The sequence below is a fragment of the Peromyscus eremicus genome, chromosome 6, assembly GCF_949786415.1.
Source record: "Peromyscus eremicus chromosome 6, PerEre_H2_v1, whole genome shotgun sequence".
NCBI lineage: Eukaryota > Metazoa > Chordata > Mammalia > Rodentia > Cricetidae > Peromyscus > Peromyscus eremicus.
This window is the reverse complement of record NC_081421.1, coordinates 60,454,056-60,475,502: the sequence shown is the minus strand read 5'-3', so window position 1 is coordinate 60,475,502 and position 21,447 is coordinate 60,454,056. Positions and strand designations below refer to the sequence as shown.

Below are 21,447 nucleotides of genomic sequence, written 5' to 3'. Positions count from 1 at the left end.
GCAGTCCATTGCCCAGATTCTCAACAGGACAAACACAAGCCTACTTTTCAGAAACCACTAATGAATTAATACATATGGTTATAGTTAAATCTTCTCAGAAGTTATAAAACTATATCTGTGACTATGTTTTATTACATTTATTTGTTTTGTGTATGAATATGTGGTGTGTGTACCATGGCACACATGTGGAGGTTATAGGATAATTTGTGGAAGTCATTTCTCTCCTTCTCCAGTGTGGTTCCCAGGGATCAACTTAAGTTTTCAGGCTTGACAGCAAGCACCTTTACCACTGAGCCACCTCACAGGCCCTATCTGAGAGAATTTTAAGTGAAATATCACATAACAGCAGGTGGTAACACTAACACTGTCTATCGATCTATTTTTGAGAACTGTATTATTTTTCCTAATGTTTTAAAATCAAAACATAGCCTATTTCCTCACTACATTCTTATAAGATCATTCAATAAGCAACACTATGCCATATGGCCCCCACTATGAACCAAATTATTTGCTCCCTGCCCCTCCCCCCCCAAAAAAAAAACCTGCCAAGTGATGGTGGCACACAACTTTAATCCTAGCGCTCAGAAGGCAGAGGCAAGCGGATCACTGTGAGTTTGAGGCTAGTCTGGTCTATGGGGCTAGTTCCAGGATAGCCAGGGCTACACAAAGAAATCCCGTCTTGCAAAAAAACAACAACTACCAAAAAAATAAATAAATAAAGCTATGTTGGTGTCTTAACATCCATTATTTCAGAAAGTAATTTTATTTGGAAATAGGCTGGTTGTAGATGTAACTGGTTCAGATGAGGTCATGAGGATAAGCCCTAATCCAAAGTGACTACTATTCTTATAAAAGGGGAAAATTTATACAGAGACATACACAAGTGAAAAAGTTGGATAAAGATGAAGACAGAGTTCTGGGTGATAATTTTATAAGTCAAAGAATGGCAAAGATTCTTGCAAAGCCTCCAGAGCATGGTTCTCAACCTTCCTAATGCTGCAACCCTTTAATAACAGTTCCTCATGTTGTGGTGATCCTAACTGTAAAATTATTTTTGTCGCTACTTCATAACTGTAATTTTGCTACTGCTACAAATTGTAATGTAAAATATCTGTGTTTGTTTTCCAATGGTTTCAAGCAACCTCTGTGAAAGGGTCATTCACCACACACACACCCAAGGGGTTGAAACCTATGGTTGAGAACCACTGCTCCAGAGATTAGGATGTGGGATGGTCTGTGTGGCAAATGTGTTGCTCTGATTGGTTGGTAAATAAAACACTGATTGGCCAGTAGTCAGGCAGGAGGAATTGTGGGTGGGACAAGGAGGAGAATAAAGCTGGGAAGTGGAAGGCTGAGTCAGAGAGACACTGCCAGCCTCCACGATGACAAACAGCATGTGAAGATGCCAGTAAACCACGAGCCATGTGGCAAGGTATGGATTTATAGAAATGGATTAATTTAAGCTGTAAGAACAGTTATCAAGAAGCATGGCACGGCCATATAGTTTGTAATCAATATAAGTCTCTGTGTTTACTTGGTTGGGTCTGAGTGGCTGTGGGACTGGCAAGTGAGAGAGATTTGCCCTGACCATGGGCCAGGCAGGAAAACTCTAGCTACACATGAAAGAGATTCTCACAAGTCTACAGAAGAACCAAACTGCTAACACATTTGATTTTAACTTCTAGTATACAAAACTCTGAGGCAGTTAAGTTTCTGCTGTTTCAGCAGCTCAATTTCTAGGTCTTTGCTATACAGCCCTAGCAAACTAATGACCCCAGTGTCTACTGAAGCTGTTTTTTGATAGTATCAACTAAATTCCCCAGGAAACATTCTCCAAAACTCTTTTAAATGCCAGACTATGGGCTTCAGAGGTATTTAAGTGGATAAAGAACTTTCCATTCAAGCATAAGGTACAGAGTTCAGATCGCCAGAACTACATAAATACTGGTTAGGCATGGCAGCCCACCTGGAATCCCAGCATTCTGAATGTGAAGATGGAATCCCCAGAGCAAACTGCCTAGCTAGACTAAATAGAATCAGCAAACTCCGGGTTGTAGTAAGAGACTCTGCCTCAATATATAAGGTGGAGAGAAATCAAGGATAGCTGATTAGCTGATGTCAACCTCCGCCTCTATACACATGTACAAATACCTGCACACACATCTACACATATGCTGCCACACACATGCAAACATTTAATATAATACACTGTAAGTAACAGAAAAAAATGTACCACATAACATGTTAAATCTCTTTATTGTGTGTGTGTGTGTGTGTGTGTGTGTGTGTGTGTGTGTGTGTGATCAAACTCATAATCCTCCTGCCTCAGCCTCCCAAGTGCTGGGATCACTGGCATGCACCACCATGCCCAGCACAGTATACTAATCTCCACAAAACAAAAATACTTAAGCAATAATACAGAAGCTGTATTTATGAGCTTTATAATTATTTAAGAAAAATCAGAAAATATTTATTTCTCATATTTTTTACTAAAATGCTTACATACACAGTAAGACATATTCAGCTAAAAACATGAGGTCCTAGACCTGATTGCTGAGTAAATTTTGATTCTGAATACATAAGAATGACTACTGCTGAAAATGTTTAATTAAAACTGAAGAGAACAACAGGCTATCTGAGAGGAGTTTTGATGAGGGCCCAGTGATGATGGTGTACAGAAATTAGAGGCCTCGAGCCAGACCAACGACTCATTGCAATTTGCAGATGGGGATGACTGGACAAAAGGGGTGTACTGTGTGGCACACTGCAGCTCCTAATGCCACTAGGATGGAGAGGTGTTGGAAAGAGGGAGGAGCAAGGTGGGGTTTTTGTCTGTTTGTTTTGTTTTTAATTAATTTCTGGGGCTCATACTGCAAGGGTGAGGGGCAGATACAGAGGGACCGGGAGATGAGTAGGATTGAGGTACATGATGTGAAATTTCCAAAGAATCCATAAAGAATTATGTTTTTAAAAAACTGAAAAAGAATCAATAAAACAAGCCAAAAACAATTGGTATGGAGAAAAAAATATGGGTAAATAAAAGAGGAAAATGCAACTGAGACACAAGTACAACCAGGAATTAAAATTACAGTCTATAAAGCTGGGCGATGGTGGCATATGCCTTTAATCACAGCACTCGGGAGGCAGAGGCAGGAGGATCTCTGTGAGTTCAAGGTCAGCCTGGTCTACAGAGTGAGTTCCAGGAAAGGCTCCAAAGCTATGCAGAGAAACCCTGTCTCGAAAAAACCAAAACAAAACAAACAAAAAAAAATTTACAATCTATACCTGTGTGCCAAGAATATAAGTAAGAATAGCTGAAACTACGCTTTAATCCTATATATAGGGAGTTTCCTTCTTTTTATTTTTAATCTCAAATATTTAACTCATTATGAGGCAGAAGATATTTAGAACTCAAGAAACTGCAACTGTTTCAAAACATTTTTAACAAAATTACGCAGAAATGTAGTAAATCCTTACTTCAATGAGTTTCTAATACATAGATGGGAGAATGTTCAACTCTTTGGCACGTGCATAACCCCCAGCCTTTACTTCACACTAACCCTTTCAATAGAAAGTTATCCAAAGTAATGGCCCAGTTCTCAATCACTTGCCACTGAAAGTGACACTATTACTCTTTACAAATTTGCCATTCAGTGGATGACCAAAGGAGCATCTAACTGTTTCACAGTGCCAAGAAAACAAAATCATTCTCTGAATCAGACTCAAATATTTTAAAAAAAAGTTTCTTTAAATAAAAAACATAAAAAAAAGTTTCTTTAAATAAAAAACAAACTCTACTTAAAATTGTCAATAAAAATTAAAACACTTAATAAATTTTGCATGTCTTATATCAGAAATTCCCTTCTAGATTGCTATTTGTTTTCAACCTTGAAAGGATGTTAGCTTTTGGGGGAGAGTTATTTATATACTCCTTATATAAATATCTTATTTATGTATTATATATGATAATAGTTCTACAGGAAAAGCCCCAAAGAATATTAGTGACGGCTATCCTGCATGACTGAGCTATCCTGAATGACTGAGTTAGAAAAGGTTCTCACTGTCTAAATCATATACTCATTGCACATTTCTAAGAAATAAGTACATATTTTCTTGGGATCCAGTAGAGGGAAAGAGCTTTTCATCTTAAGAAGCTTTGTAAGGCTGCTTTGTGGTCACAAATACAATATTCTTTGACTTATTTGTCAACAGCAAGCCTTCGGGCTGCACCTTCTTCAAAATGTTTGCAGAGAAAAAAGAAAGCTTTTGAACTTAAGAGAACAGATTTGGTTTTAAGAGATTCTACTTGCAGAGCTCTGTGAGTTCAAGGACAATCTAGTGTACATAGCAAGTTCCAAGTTACCCAGAGCTACATAGTGAGACCCTGTCTTTTAAAAACAAGGCCAGGAGGAGGTCTAGAGAGATAGCTCTTTGGTTAAGAGCACTGGATGCTCTTCCAGAGGACCAGGGCTTGATTCCATATGTAACTACAGTGCCAAGAAATCACTCTTCTGGCCTCAAAGTCATCACTCACATACATGGTATACAAACATACATTCAGGCAAAAAATCGTACACATAAAAATTTAATAAATTTAAAAAAAGAGTTCCTGCTTTCATGGACTTGTGCCAGGGTTTATGCAGCAGAGTGGTAACTTTAGATGACATAATCGCACTGGCCACAGGTCCATCCAGGGAATTCTGATAACAGAATGGATTCCTGAAGCATACAGATCCCAGCATCTCATTCCTGAGGATGTGGGCTCAATTCCCAGCACACATGATGGCTTACAACCATCTGTAACTCCAGCTCCAGATCTGACCTCTTCTGGCCTCTGCGGGTACTGCATGCATGTGGTATACATCCATACATACATGCAGGCAAAACAACCATACACATAAAATAAAAATAAATAAATCAAAAAATGTAAGAAATATCTCAAAAATGTTCATTATCTTTAGCAACTAGGAAAATGCAAATAAAAATAACTTTGCTATTTCATCTTACCCCAGTCAGAATGGTTAAGATCAACAAAACTGACTATAAATGCTAGAGAAAATATGGGGAAAAGAGAAACCTTATTTACTGTTGGTGTGATTGAAATCTGGTCTGGCCACTATGAAAATCAGTGTGGAGAATTCTCAAAAAGCTAAAAAATAACTCTCTCTCTCTCTCTCTCTCTCTCTCTCTCTCTCTCTCTCACACACACACACACACACACACACACACACACACACACAGAGTTTAAATGAAATTATACCATTTGGGTTGAAAATGCTCCACCCAAGAGCCATAGACTAACAAAAAAAACAATGTTCGGCATGAAAAGCCCCCTTTTTAGTTGTTGGTGGGGGCAGTCTAAGAGACCCTCAAAACAGTACAGGCTGCCCTTGGTTGTCTTACAGAGGTTGAAGGTTAGTCACTATTGCTACTTCAGACACAAGATCAGGAGGGCCCAAGATACATCTGACTTAAAGGGTTATCTTTCATAGTACTGGAAATTGCTTTACAAGATTTCAAGGGAGGGAAGTAACCAATAATCCATGAACCACAACTATTGGTATGGCACAATAAAAGAGCGCAATGTGGCACTTTTATCTCGGTGGTAACTAATAGTTCTCTAACTCGACTTAAGGCCTACTCAACAGGAAAAAAATCATGCCTGGTACCGGAAACCTAGCCAACTACCTAAGCCAAACCTCCTCTTAGATGAAAGAACCTACTGCAGCAGCCACTTTACTAAACTACCATAATTCCTAACTGCATTATAAATATTTATCCTTATACCCATAGATAAGTGTAACACTCACCACTCATCAAAGGAACTTCTCTTTGCAACAGAGACCATGTAGCAAACCACAATTAATACATATACAACATCCTACACCTAAGGCTCAGAGAACATCATGGAAGAGGGGAGCAAATGATTTTAGGAGCCAGAGGACCAGGAAATCTCCTGTAAGAATGTATCTCCTAGAAACAACAGAGAAACATCACTCATAGTATCTCAACAATATGGCTGCCTAAACAAGATCTGAAGAAGCAGAATATCAATAGACAGGCTAACCTAGAAAGGAGAAATCTCTTGGTTCCCCATCCCTAGACAACTAAGGAACTAAGGAACACAGGAGAGTCTTCCCCAGGGATGAGGCCCCCTAAAGAATTATCCAATGCCAAGTGGTCAGCCCTGAAATTATATACATATAAGTAACACTAAACAGGCTGAGGATTGAACATATTTAGGCACGTGTAGTAGAATATTATTTTAAGGTGTGTTACTTTTGCTTATATTGCATTTATTTAACTCTATGAAGCTGTGTTACTGTGCCTGTCTAAAACACCTGATGGTCTAATAAAGAATTGGCCAATAGCAAGGCAGGAGAAAGGATAGGCGGGGCTGGCAGGCAAAGAGACTTGAGAGAGGGAGAAATCTAGGAGGAAGAGAGCTAGGAACCAGAGAAGGAGGAGGACCTAGGGGCCAGCCACCCAACTACACAACCAGCAACAGAGTAAGAGTAAGATTTACAGAAGTAAGAGAATGGGAAAAGCCCAGAGGCAAAAGGTAGACGGGATAATTTAAGTTAAGGAAAGCTGGCTAGAAACTAAGTCAAGCTAAGGCCGGGCACTCATAAGAATAAGCCTCCGTGTGTGATTCATTTAGGAACTGGGTGGCAGGACCCCAAAAAAGAGCAAAAATCTCCAACAACAGGCACACGTGCATGTTTGTGTGTGTGTGTGTGTGTGTGTGTGTGTGTGTGTGTGTGTGTGTGTGTGTATGTGAGAGAGAGAGAGAGAGAGAGAGAGAGAGAGAGAGAGAGAGAGAGAGAAAGAGAGAGTATTTAACAATAACAATTAAAGTCATGACTGAAAAAAAGCAAGGGGATTGAATGTGAGAAACAGGAGGGAAGAAAGGAAGACGAAAAATTATGTAATTATCTTTTAATTTTTTAATTAAATTTAAAAATTTGTAGCTAATTCAACATAGAGAAAAAACTAAGAGTAAAATCACATATGTTGGAGGAAATGTCTCAAACTCATAAGCTTTTCTTTTGAAAAACAGAGACCCACAACTGGACAATGTGAACACAAGCTACCACAACTTTCTCAACATAAAATAGAAAATTTTAATAATCCTGTAACTAATATGAAAATAGTTGTAATTTTGAACAACAAAAAAATACTTCAATATCCACATAATTTCACTGGGCATTTCTGTTAAATGTTTCAAAATGATCACTAATTTTATGCTTCTCAACTCAAAACATAGATGGGGAAAAAAGATTTTTAAAAAAAAAAAACTGAGCTTGATCCCCAAGCAACACACATACAGGCTACCTCTCATGAATACAAACCTTCTTAACAAAGTTAAGAAGTGACTTCTAGCAAGGTGGAGGTTACAAAACAAACATACGAAGACAATTATACTTGTGTCTATTAACAATGGCAATCAATATGGGCAATGAAATCAAAATAGCGACATTTACAAGTGATAGAAATATAAAAACCCCTTAGTCATAAAACCCCTAAACCATGCAGAACTGCAGTGTTAAGTCTCAATAAACAGAGAAAGGCTGTATGTTTACACAAGTCAGCACTCCCCAAAAGTGACAAAGGTACATTTAGCAGTTTCTATCATAAATCCCTGAAAGATTTCTAGAGATGGAGAAAATATTATTCTGAGATTTATACAGAAAAAGCAAATGAACTAGAACAGAGAAGCAATCTTAAATGGGGAAAAGTGGGAGGAATTTGCCTACCTAGTGTGAGGTTTCTACATAGCTGTAGTGATCAATACCACGAAGAGTTAAGGTACCAGGAGGAAAGATACACAAATCCATGGAACAGAAAAGAGAATCTAGAAATGCACTATCTCAACCAAGTTTTGACAAACTAAAGCACCTTAGTGATGAAGATCTTTTCAGCACATGGCCTGTAGCAACTAGACATCAATAACCAAACAAATAAATGCTTACAAGTACCACACTCAACCCAAAATGGCTTAATATGGATCACAGGCTGAAATGTATAATATAAAACTGCAAGGGGAAAAAAAATTCTCAGGGCTAATTTAAGAGTTCTTAGACTTCACACCCAAAGGCAAATTCCATGGGGGAAACTTATGAATTAGGCTTTATCAAAGATTACAAACTTTTACTTCCAAAAAAAAAAAACCTGTATCTGTAAACTAAACATTTGAGAAAAGGATATCTAAAATATATAAAGAACTCTCAAATTCAAAATTCAATAGCAGAAAAAAAATAATTAGAAAATAAACCAAAGAACAGAAAATACTTAACTAAAGAGGACAAAAAGAAAACAAATAAACATATGAGAAAAAGTTACAAACTACTAGATATTAAGGAAATTCACACCACAATGAGGTATCAGGACACATCAATCACAATGACTAAAACAAAACCATCAATTTCTAGTGAAGCCGTGGAGAAACTGAGTCACTTCTCTGCTGCCGGTGGGGTGTGAAGTCAATGACACAGCCACTGTAGAAACAGTTCAGTAATTTCTTTCAAGAAGTAAACATGCCACTACTATTTGAGCTAGCAAATGCACACCTAGCATTTTTCCTTAATAAAAAAAGAACACTGCACCATTAGAAAAAAAATTTAACATGAATGTTTATAGGCACTTTTTCAGTAATAGCCTGAAAACAGAAACAGAAGACCTTTACCATACCCACTATGCAACAATAAATAGGACAGATTACTGATACACACAACAACCCAAATAAATCTTCAGGATACTGTACAGATGAAAAACCCAGAAATTCATATACTATTCCATTTATATACAATTCTTCAACGGGCAAAATAATGGAAAAAAAGACTGATGATTTTCAGCAGTGTCAATGGGGTGCAGCAGGAAGAGGCAGCATGGCTACAGGAGGCCATCAGGAGGCACATGCATGCTGGAAGGTTTCATTATCTTGATTATATCACTATCAACACTATAGTGTGTTTGCAAGATTTTCACATTGGAGGAAAGCAGATAAAGAAGACAGAATCTCTCTTTGTAAGTTCTTCAACTGCATGTGACTCTGCAACTGCCCTGAAACAAAAGGTTTAACTTTAAAATAAGTAGATCTGACTGAGTATGGTTTCTACAATCCAGCAATGGTGAGCATGGGGCGAGAAGACCACAAGTTCAAGTCAGCCTGGGCTATAAACCAAAAGCCTGCCTCAGAAACAAATAAGTAAGTAAACAAACAGGCTAGACTGTGGTGCTGCACACTACAGCCTCAGCAACTGGAACAACTGTCTCAAAAGAATAAATAAGAAAAAACAACTGTGTGAAATTAGAATTTGTTATAGGATTAGTTGTTCCACTGGTTATTTCCACTATACTAAGACCTGTATGAAATGCAACTTGTTAGAAAAAAAAAAAAAAAAAACAAATTAAGGAGAAAGAAAGCTCATGTGAACATAAATTCTTAAGCCACCTAGAGACTACAATCTCCGTCCCAGAAAAAAATAAATAAAATAAAAGTGAGTATATTTAATCATTTATCCTATACCTTTAAAAGGACTGACATTGTAATACACCTCCCAAAAGTTAAGCAATAGTATTATCAGTTTTACTACATATTCTATCAACTAAGCTCCAACACTTACATTAGAGAAAAATATGCAAATGTGAACCTTCAAACAGGAAATGAAATTTTCTAAATCTATTACATAACTTCAGACTCAGGCATGCACTGAAGGATAATAAATCATTTAAACCTTCATACACAGAACCTTTTTAAATTTGCATTTATCTACAGTAAATACTGCCATGTTCTTTAATAGATTACTAGTTCAATCTAGCAAACTAGTGATTTATAGCACTGTCATATTTTAAAAATCAGAAATCTGTCACTGGTGACAAGTAGTCACAAGTCCACTGAACTTACATTGCCTGGACTGGAACACCACAGAAATAGCAAACGGCCATACATTTCATATTCAAATCAATCACCTCAATATTTGTGACTAATTATGTGTTTGCACTGTAAAATTACATAGTATTTAATATTGTTCAAGCACTCTACCTCTATTATCATTCCTTCAGTACTTCTAAACTATTTTAAATTATATTGTTAATTTCATAGTTACTAATCTGAAGTCTTATTTTGAAGAACAGTAAGATCTGGAACACATAAAAGAATAATGTTTTCTCCACAAAGTATGAACAGTTATATCTTAGACTTCAGACCCAAATGTAAATTTCGCTGGGGAAAACTAATAAATTAAATTTTATCAAATTACAAACTTCTACTATATGTGTGTGCATGTTTGTATGAATCAATGGCAAACTACTGACTGTATTTTAAAAGCAAATATCTCACCAAAGGTTTATCTAAAATATATAAAGAACTCTCAATTTCAGTAGTAGAGTAAGACCCTGTCTCAATAAAAGCAAAAGAAAAACACCGACAAAATTTGGTTTCATGAGAGCAAGAGGGGGAAAAAAGACTCAAATCATTAAAATCAGAAATGAAAGAGAGCACATTATTACCAACCTCACAGAAACAAAAAGATTAGAAAGGAATACTCTGAACAGTTGTATGTCAAAAAGTAACAACTTTTTCTAGAAAGCCACTAATTCCTAAAACTGGCTCTAGAAGAAAGAGAAAAGGTACACAGACTGGAAATAAAGAACGAGATAGTAATCACAAATCAACTCACAAAGGACAGCTGGAGCTCTGACAGTATTGTCAAAAATGAACTAGTATAATACTTCACAAGCTCCTCAAAAACTCAGGGAGGTCAGTATTACCCTCGTACTAGACAAACATCTAACTTAGTATGGAGATATCAATAGCATGAAAAAAAAAATATTAGCATCATGTAAAAATAATTCTACACAATAAGCAAATCAGATTTATTCCAGAAATACAACTTTAGTTTAACACATAAAAATTAATAAATATGGGGCTATAGATGCCTCTGTCAGTAAAATATCTGGAACCTGAGTTCAAGGCCTAGAACCGATATTAAAAAAGCCAAATACGGCCGGGCGGTGGTGGCGCATGCCTTTAATCCCAGCACTCGGGAGGCAGAGGCAGGCGATCTCTGTGAGTTCGAGGCCAGCCCGGTCTCCAAAGCGAGTTCCAGGAAAGGCGCAAAGCTACACAGAGAAACCCTGTCTCGAAAAACAAAAACAAACAAACAAAAAAAGCCAAATAGAGTGGCATATGTTTTAATGCCAGCCCTGGGGAGGTAAAAACACCTGGATCTCTGGGGCTAGCTGGCCAGGCAGCCTAGGCTATGTGGAGAGTTCCAAGCCAGTAAGAGAACATGGCTCAAAAAAGAACAAAAAAGTAGAGAAATAACATACAAGGTTGAGCTCTGGCCTCCATACACATAAGCATGCACCTGCGCACACACACACACACACACACACACACACACACACATATGCACACATGCTTGTGTACCCACATATATACGTACATACATATAGCAAAAAGCAATAAATTATATACTACATGAATAACATGAAAAGAAAATCATATGATCATCTCAATAAACACAAAAAGCATTTGTCAAAATCTAACAGCCTTTGATGATTAAAAAAAAAATGAAGTAGATAGAGAAAAGAATGTGTTCAACCTGATAGGATCTGAACAACTAACCTGTACTTAATAGAAGTGTCACTAGGAACTCTTAAGAATACGTAAACATACACTCCAATACATAAAACTGTAATTGGTATTTAAGAGCATATGTGGCCAGGCGGTGGTGGCGCACGCCTTTAATCCCAGCACTTGGAGGCAGAGGCAGGCGAATCCCTGTGAGTTCAAGGCCAGCCTGGTCTACAAAGTGAGTTCCAGGAAAGGCGCAAAGCTACACAGAGAAACCCTGTCTCAAAAAACCAAGAGTATATGTGTAGTTCTGGCCCCTTAAAAACCACATGAGCAATTACCAACAGAGTAATAATGAGTGTGCATAGTACTCAGACTGAAGTCTTGAAGTGGCACTTCTGACCAAGGAAAATCAGGGTTTCTTTTAGAAATATCTAATCCAAGGTCTAGAGCTAGAAATGAAATACTGAGCCTAAATTACCTTGCCATACGCAATAGCAGGAATATTATCAGATCAAAAAGGCTCTTCCAAAAGGAGTCAAAAGCCAACCTAAAGAAAACCCTATTGACCAAAGACAATCTGTGGTTCAATGATGAGAAACATTATAACCAAATACATCTAAATCTATTAGCTCATAAAATTTCTAAATCATAAGAACAAATTCACTGGTTTCCCCTAGGGTAGTGTTCCTCAACCTTCCTAACGCCTTGATTCTTTAATACAGTTCCTCGTGTTGTGATGACTCCCAACCATAAAATGATTTTGTGGCTACTTCATAACTATAATTTTGCTACTGTTATGAGTCATAATGTAAACATCTGATATGCAGGATATATGATATGTGCCCCCTGTGGGGGTCATGACCCACAGGTTGTGAACCACTGCTCTAAACGATAAGGAAGAAATATCTGTTACTTTGAAAACTAGTAAATTAATAGAAAAATTGTGCATTTATTTTGCCTTCTATAAATGTACACTGGTGACCACACCACTAGGTAGCCAAATAAAGAAATCATTTCTTCATTGAAAGGTTCCAGTTACACACACACACACACACACACACACACACAACCAGAGAGAGAGAGAGAGAGAGAGAGAGAGAGAGAGAGAGAAACAGACCCTGTGACCACTTTTTTAGATCTAAGCAAATAAATATTTTTTTGATCACGAATACCAGGGCTGATAACATCACCCACACAGAGAAACCAGGCGTAATTGCTTCCAGGGAAAGAACAGAGCACCACCTACAGTCTAGCCACAGGAATGGAAGCCGAGTCTGACCCAGCCTCTAGATTCAGCTGCCAAAATGCAGGAAACAGGACTGCAAGACATGTTTAACTACATTCTGAGTATTCAATGAACAAAATTCAGACAGAAAAACTATAAAATGTCAAAAGTTACAGGTTCTTCAATAAACAAATTCATCTGATACTTTTAAAATATATTAGGCTAAGTGTGGTGGCATATAATGCTAGCACTTGCAAGATAGAGGCAGCGGAAGCAGGAATTTTAGGCCAGTCTCTCAGCTACACAGCAAGTTCAAAGCCAGTCCTGACTACAATGAGTACCTATCTCAAAGAACCAAATTAATTAGTTGGTTAATTAATTACAAATAAGCAAAATTAAATTGTAACTTAAGGATATCTTGTTGGATAATAGAACACTAAAGAAGAGACTTTTAAGTCTACATTTGGAGGAGGAAAAAAAAACACAGATTCTAGGAAAGCTGTGACCATTCTACTGCTGAAAGTGGGTGACCGTTTCCAGGCGATTTGCCCTTCATTTCATTTGCTTTGTTTCATGTTTGTGAGTTTTAGCTTACTTTACAATGAAATTTTTAATGTAAAGTGTGTTCTGATTAGTTAATTTATAACTTTAAAATATCTATAATTTAACCACAAATTATACTATAAAATCAGCTTTTTATAACTTTTTACATGTGTGAGTATTTTGCCTACATGTATGTATGTGTATCACAAGCATGCAGTACCTGTAGAGCCCAGTAAAAGGAGTCAGAACCCATGGAACTGAGTTACAGATAACTGTGAGACACCAATGTGGGTGCTGGGATCCAAACCTGGGTCCTCTGGAATAGCAGCAGCAAGTGATTTTAACCACTGAGCCATCTCCCCGGCCTCATCTTCATCTTTTTTAACTTGCATCCCTTATTAAATAAATACCATGATTATTTCTTACAGTAACTGCTAATAAACTTTTGATGATTACCCAATCTCTACACCTTAGACACTTTAATAAAACAGCAGTATTCACAGAATGCATTATTAAATCACTATACAATTTCTCTGAAAAAAACAAAGAAATGTCTTTTTAAAATAATTCATATTTTCAGTCTTAGATTTCAACAAAGATGTCTAAAAATGCTAAGGAATAATGATAACAGAAATACTGATATCCCAAGCATACTGAGATAAAACAGAAAGTCTATGTACATCAACAAAGTTCATGACAAGAGTCTGGCCACAAAAAAAGACAGGATTAGAAAAATAAACTGAGGGCTGGAGAGATAGCTCAGAGGTTAAGAGCACTGCCTACTCTTCCAGAGGTTCTGAGTTCAATTCCCAGTAACCACATAGTGGCTCACAACCATCTATAATGAGATCTGGTGCCCTCTTCTGTGGTGGTATTGTGTTCCCCAAAATATTGTGCACCCTAATAAATTTATCTGGGGTCAGAGAACAGAACAGCCACTAGATATAGAGGCCAGAAAATGGTGGCACACACACCTTTAATCCTATCACTTGGGAGGCAGAGATCATCCGGATCTCTGTGAGTTTAAAGCCACACTGGAAACAGACAGGCACGGTGACTCACGCCTTTATTCCCAAGAAGTGAGCCTTTAATCCGAGGAAGTGATGGCAGAAAGCAGAAAGGTATTTAGGGCATGAGGATGAGGAACTAGAGCCTGGTTAAGTTTTCAGGCTTTCGAGAAGCAGTTCAGCTGAGATCCATTTGGATAAGGACACAGAGGCTTCCAGTCCGAGGAAACAGGATCAGCTGAAGAACTGGAGAGGTGAGGAAGCTGTGGCTTGTTCTGCTTCTCTGACCTTCCAACATTCACCCCAATACCTGACTTCAGGTTTGATCTTATTAATAAGACTTTTTAAGATTCCTGCTACACTCTTCTGTTGTGCAGACAGAACACTGTATACATAATTAATAAATAAATAAATAAATATTTTTTAAAAAGAAAAATAAACTGAGAAATTAGTAATTTCAAAGGGTTTAGCAGTTGTAGAAAATGAATTAAAAGAAACAAAGAACATTATATTTTTTTCTATTTTCTGCCTTTTTCTTTCTATTAGAAGCAGAAAATAAACTAAATAGACCATCTAAATTTCTTTGAAAAAGTTACCAGGAAAGTAACTGTATCAAAGATTAAACTATAATTCAAAGCAGGTTTTCTTTATTAGTGTAATACCTGCACATGAATGTCAGCTAGACATGGATTACAATAGAAAATCCACAAATAGACCAAAGTAGAAGGAAAGCACCATAATAAAAGCAATTTTAATAACACTTTCTATGTATCAAGAACTAAGAGTTTATATATATTAAATATTTCATGAAATACATACAATCCTGTATCATTCTTATTTCAAGGGACTGAGGTATACACAATTGGATTAAGTATCTTGTCCAAGATTTCAGAACCAGGAAGTGTTGTTGCTAATTAAAACCTAGGCATACTAACTCCAAAGTCTATGTTCCTCACCACTATGTAGTAGCTTTCCTGTGTTTCATTTAAATGTCATCTCAAGTCACTAAGGAGAAGATATTTAAAAATCATTAAGATTGCATTAGAATAGGAAAGAAGTCATAAGTATGGAAAATTTCATGTTTGAAACCAAGACACATTTCAAACTGATCAAAAATGTGTATGATTACGGCTGGGGGTGTCACTCAGCAGTAGAGCACTTGTTTGTCATACAAGGGGACCTGAGTTCACTCTCCAACACAGAAAGGAAAAAAAAAAACTAATTGTATGTACTGGATGGTTTGTGTGTCAAATTGAGACAAACTAGAGTCATCAGAGGAAGGAGCCTCAGTTGAGGAAATGCCTCCATGAGATACAGCTGTAAGACATTTTCTCATTTAGTGATTGATAGGGGAGGGTTCAACCCATGGTGAGTAGTGCCATCCCTGGGCTGCTGGTCCTGGGTTCTATAAGAAAGTAGGCTAAGCAAGTCATGGGAAGCAAGGCAGTATGCAATTCCCCTCCATGGTCTCTGCATCAGCTCCTGCCTCCAGGTTCCTGCCCTGTTTGAGTTCCTGTCCTGACTTTCTTCTGTGATGAATAGCAATGATGAAGCATAAGCCTAATAAACCCTTTCCTCCCCTGCTGGCTTTTTGGTCATGGTGTTTTATCACAGCAATAGAAATTGTAACTAAGACAATGTATACCAAAATATTGCAGGAAAACAGAAATCTTTAAACATCTGAGTGAAAGGCTGACATAAGGATGGGTAACCTTGACTACTCAAAAGCAAGATAATGATTTTCTAGAGGCCAAGAGTCTTCTGTGGTGCCAAAGGATTGCAAAGTCTGTTACTTCGAACTCCAGTGGTCAGATCTGCCTCCACATCAGCACTGCTCCAACACCAACTCACCCCAGGCTGACGTACAGCACAACACATTCACCCACCATAAAACCCCATTCTGATTCCCAGGCTGCATCTCTCCTCCATGGGGCGAATAAGAGATTTGTCAGTGTTTTGCTCTTGGGCCTACTTCCAGCTGCATATCTGAATCCTCGTCCTGCAACAGACTGTTCCATCACTGCAGCTCTCACTCCCCGAAATCCCGTGGACCTTGGAAAAGTTGTTATTAGGTGTATGGAGATGCATGTCAGGAAACTGCCAAGACAGGCTTTAAGGCACTCTCACCTCTAGCCTTTGCTGGCCTTTGTTATTTCTACTATCAGGATGTGGGCATCTGCAAAACTGCTACCATGATGTGGAAACTCTGTCCTTTTTGACTTAGTATCTTAAGAATTGAGTATATGCCTGTTTGCCTCTGCTCTGAAATGTTGCTCAGCTCACAGGAAAAAATACAACCACTAATATAGTGGTTGTTTTCAAATTTTAATTGCTGAGGAAAAAGCAATGAAAGGAATTATGTTCAAGAAATTGTGAGACCAAGTTCCAGATTACCATCAGTTAATTAATGAGTTGTTTCCCAATTCATGGTATAACCTAACATAGAACCTTTTTTGTCTTTTAATTTAATAATCCCTTAAAGATAATTCAGCTTTCTTTTTTTAATTTCATATGCATTGGTGTTTTGCCTGCATGGATGTCTGTGTGAGGGTTTCAGGTACCCTGGTACTGGAGTTACAGACAGTTGTGAACTGCCATATGGGTGCTGGGTGCCCGTGTGAGTGCCCATGTGAGTGCCCATGTGGGTGTCTGGTAGAGCAGTCAGTGCTCTTAACCACTGAGCAGTCTCTCCAACCCCAAGAATTCAGCTTTCTTACTGTCAATACATGATCATACTTCTATTTTTGTCCTGGGAATAATGCACAAGAAAAATACTACTGGTTCATGAGTAAAGAGTATATAAAACTGGATAACGTCTAAGCCTTTGTAAACTTCCCTCTCTGCTCGGTTGACAGCAGCTACAATGTCCTAGGGAAACTAAAATTAAGAGGTGCTGACATCTTACATTACAGATTTTTAAGTCCTAGGAAGCAAGCTAGGAAAGCTCCTGGTTCTAGAGAAACTCCCTGGAGGGAAGAAGTCTCTCTTGTACATGTATCAAAATATGACAGATTCCAAACAAATTTATTCCTCAAATGTATTTACTTATCCAAAATAATCTGTCAACAATTATAAAACCATAAGCAATAAGATATTTCCCTGCTGTGACAACTGTTAATAATAAGAACCCTAAAATATGAAACATTTCTAGTCTGCAGCATCTGTACTGAGGAATAATCATCCTGTTGTTTGACGTCAGAGAAAAGGGACCAACCTCTTTAACAGGTTTCTAAAAAAAATTAGTACTTTTGAAAAGTTGTAATTAGACAAATATAAACAAACAACATAGTTGAACAATTCAATGAAAACATGTTCAAACTCAATCACAGAAATGCAAATTTAAATTTCTATCGAGTCATCTTAGTTAGAAAGAAAAAAAAAATTACTGACACAGTTGCAGCCACTATAGAGGGAGATGGCACTTAAGAGTGCAGGTGAGAGACACTCTCCGCGGAAGAACTCACAATACATGCCAAATCTGTACAGGACTCTAAGCTCTGACTTCTCAGTTCACCACTCAGACTTTATCTTAAAAGCACAATAATGGGAGGGACTGGGAGGAGAGGAGGGGAGGGAGGGGAAACTATGGTCAGGCTGTAAAATAAATAAACAAATATTAAATAAGATAGACACAATAACATAAGTGTGATCTAATATAAAGATTACAGTATTATTGCTAGTTACAAATGAAGGAAAAGAAACTGAATAAACAGGAGTAGAGTCCATGCACTGGAAAATTCTGCACCTTCTATGTTATAAAATAACAGAGCTATTTACATTGCTTTAGTTGGTTCCCATTTCACTAGATGGGAAGCAACTAGTGAAGAAAAAGCAAGATGAAATTCTGAGGAAGAGCATGCAACCCTCTGTCTAACAAAGGCATAAAATATGTAAATGGTTATATTAGTGTATAAAAACTTTAGGAAAATATAGAATGATATGGACATGTTAATAACATTGTTTTAAGGTTTTCTTTATCAATGTCAAAGGTTGGGAGGTGAGAAAAACAAGAAATAAGGTTCCCTAGAAACATGAAGAAGAAAGAAAGGAAAGAGATATTATGTACATGTTAGTGCTTAATAAAATATTACAATACATAAAAACAAGAATTTATGTATTTGATAGCCCAGAAAATCCCGGAAAACTACCATACCATAGATCACTAACACGAGATCAGATATGCAGGTAACTATCAACAAAAATAGTCTTGAGCATATGATGCACTTCGTTCCTTTTTCCTTAGAAAGCATTATGTAGAGTTTTTTATGACCCCAAAAAGAGAAGTGTATATGGGGTATTGTGGTTGCAGATGAAGGAGAATTTAATGAATCAGCAACCTATAAACGTAAAATAAATGCATTAAATTAAAAGCAAAATATCCAAGCACTATTTTTTTTTTAAACATTTTATTGTCCTTTTTTTTTTTTTTTTTTTTTTTTTTTTTGGTTTTTTCGAGACAGGGTTTCTCTGTGTAGCTTTGCGCCTTTCCTGGAACTCACCTGGTAGTCCAGGCTGGCCTCGAACTCACAGAGATCCGCCTGGCTCTGCCTCCCAAGTGCTGGGATTAAAGGCGTGCGCCATTTTATAGCCCCTTCTCTCCTTTTTTTATTTTCCCCTGAAACAGCTTTCTCTTAGTGTTGCTCTGGCTGTCCTGGAACTCGCTCTGTAGACCAGGCTGGCCTCTGCCTCCCCAGCTCTGAATTAAAGGCTTGCACCACCACCACCACCACCTCACTTGTTTGGTGACTATTTGTTGTTGTCCGACTTGTGGCCAGGTGCTGAACCCTGAGCTTCAGGCATAGTAGGCAAACTAGTCTACCACTGACCTATACCCCCAACTCCAGAACTGATATTTAATTATCTTCCTCGGTATCTCACCATCAGGAATCCCATGCTAAGGCCCAGAGTTCAGCTCATGACCTTGAAAACTATAAATATGGAAAGACAAGCCTTCATCAAGCTCTTATTAGTTGAGATCTCCATGAAACTCCATCATCAACTAAGTACTTTTAATTAAAAAGCTGGTTTGATTTTAGTAACCAGGAGCTGAAATCAGTAACACATTAAGGGCATGAGAAGCACGTCTCACTCAATAGCCACCCGTTTGGTTCCCAATTCTAATAGCACTACAGCCACCACCAAATGCCTCTCAGGAACATTTTAGCCCAGCACGGTGTCATATGCCTTTAATCTCAGCACTGGGGAGGAAGAGGCAGAAGAATCTCTGAGTCTGAGGACAATCTAGTCTACATAGGGAATTCATAGAGGGACCCTGTCTTTAAAAAAAAAAAAAAAAAAAATTTTACTTTCTTAGTAACCCTACACAAAACCACCATAGGTCTTCATAACCTACAGAATAAATTGGTCCACTCTGCCATCCTCCTTTTTTTGTTATTATTATTTTATGTATATGGGTGTTTTACCCGCATAAATGTCTGTGTACCATGTGTGTGCCTAGTGTCCATGGAAATCAGAAGAGTGCATCAGATTACCTAGAACTATAATTTACAGACAGTTGTGAGCTGTTATGTTGGTGCTGGGATCAAACTCAGGACCTCTGTAAGAGCAGAAAGTGTTCTCCACTGCTGGGCCATCTCTCCAGACCTCTGACACATTTCAAAACACCTCATCTCCCTTTTTTTCCCTATACATTCTTGCTGGTTATCATGGTGTGGATATAAAATGGCCCCAAAAGCTGATGTATTGGAGGCTTGGTAATTGCCTGGTGGTGCTACTGAAGGGGATGTATCATAAATATGGTAAAGACCCTCCTCAATAGATGAAGAAAATAGATGGATGATCAGTTATATGGTAGGTCTGATTGGAGAAAGTATGTCAATGAGGCTGCGTCTTTGAAGGGTATTGCTTATTTACTTGTAACCAGGAGTATTACTAATATAGCCCATTCCACTTATGTGTTCTCCCTCTCTCATTTTCAAAGTTTAGCTCGCCTCACCTCTACAAAAAGACACTTTGAAAGAGAACTAAAAAGAGAGAGTAGCAGGTCGCAGGCATTAGTAGTACACATAAAACAAGCCTCTAAAGTCACTTTCAGAAGCCAGGATACTCAGCAAGGCTTGACCAAGAAACTTTCTTTTAAATTTTAAAGTGTGTACATACATCCTAAAAGGTTGGGAAATGATTTAACAAAGCCAGAAGTGGTGGCACATGCTTGTAATCTCAACCCTGGAAGTAGAGAAAGGAGGATAAGACATTCAAACCATCCACGACTACACAGTGAACTGGAAGCAACCTGACTACATGCGACCCTAACTTTAAAACAGAAAAAAAAAAGTGTTTAAACAAAAAGAATTATAATATTTAAGTCAATATTCAAATAGCATCAACAAATACTAGAAAAGGAGATATAAAATGATTCAATGACTAAATATAAACAGCGTAGAAAAGTTAAACAGAAGCAAACTGTCAAACTAAGAAAAAACCAAAATGATATACAAGTATTTAACACAATAAACCAGACTTTTGAAAAACTTGTCAAGTTTTGAAAAATATAAACCAACCCTTCTTGTCATCATTAACAGGCTACCCATGGCAGCAGAGTGGGGCTGAGGCCCGCCCACTGGTAGAGCATTTACCCAGCATGTATAAGGCCCTGGGTTCAGTGAGCTGGGAAGGATCAAAAGGGGAAATATGGGGAGGGAGGCACTGTCATGTTTCCTCTAGCATCTAAGTAAAAGGGTTTCCCTTCAAGAAAAGCAAAGACTTTAAAAGCTTTTTTGCTAGGTTCTCCAGCCCCTCCATCAAAATAAATGCATATTCTAAAAGCAATCACTTTTAAACTAAACTGCCTACCTCACATGAAACAATGCAGTTCTTCCTACCTGAAATTTCATCCAATAGCAATACACTCACAGAAGCATTTCAGTGTCACATTCTCCCTTGGTTTGGATTACATGGGTTCACTTTCTGTAAGTTAATAGTTTGTCCAGGTATCTTTTTATAGTGTTAGCAGTAGCAAACTGAAAGAGCAAAAACTGTCATTGTAAAAGATTTGTCAATAAATCAGTTTTGTTATCGAGCCAGATTTTCTTATTGTAAACAAAAGAAGCAAAGTCTATAAAATCAAT

The 21,447-nt window shown here is 37.6% G+C and overlaps 1 protein-coding gene and 1 pseudogene across 3 annotated transcripts in view; one reads left to right on the top strand and one right to left on the bottom strand.

Annotated features, from left to right (window-relative positions):
• Positions 1 to 21,447, bottom strand: part of Lrba (LPS responsive beige-like anchor protein) — a 561,905-nt gene that overhangs the window by 504,876 nt on the left and 35,582 nt on the right. The window lies entirely within an intron of this gene.
• LOC131912793 (succinate dehydrogenase [ubiquinone] cytochrome b small subunit, mitochondrial-like) lies at positions 1,955 to 16,578 on the top strand (annotated as a pseudogene).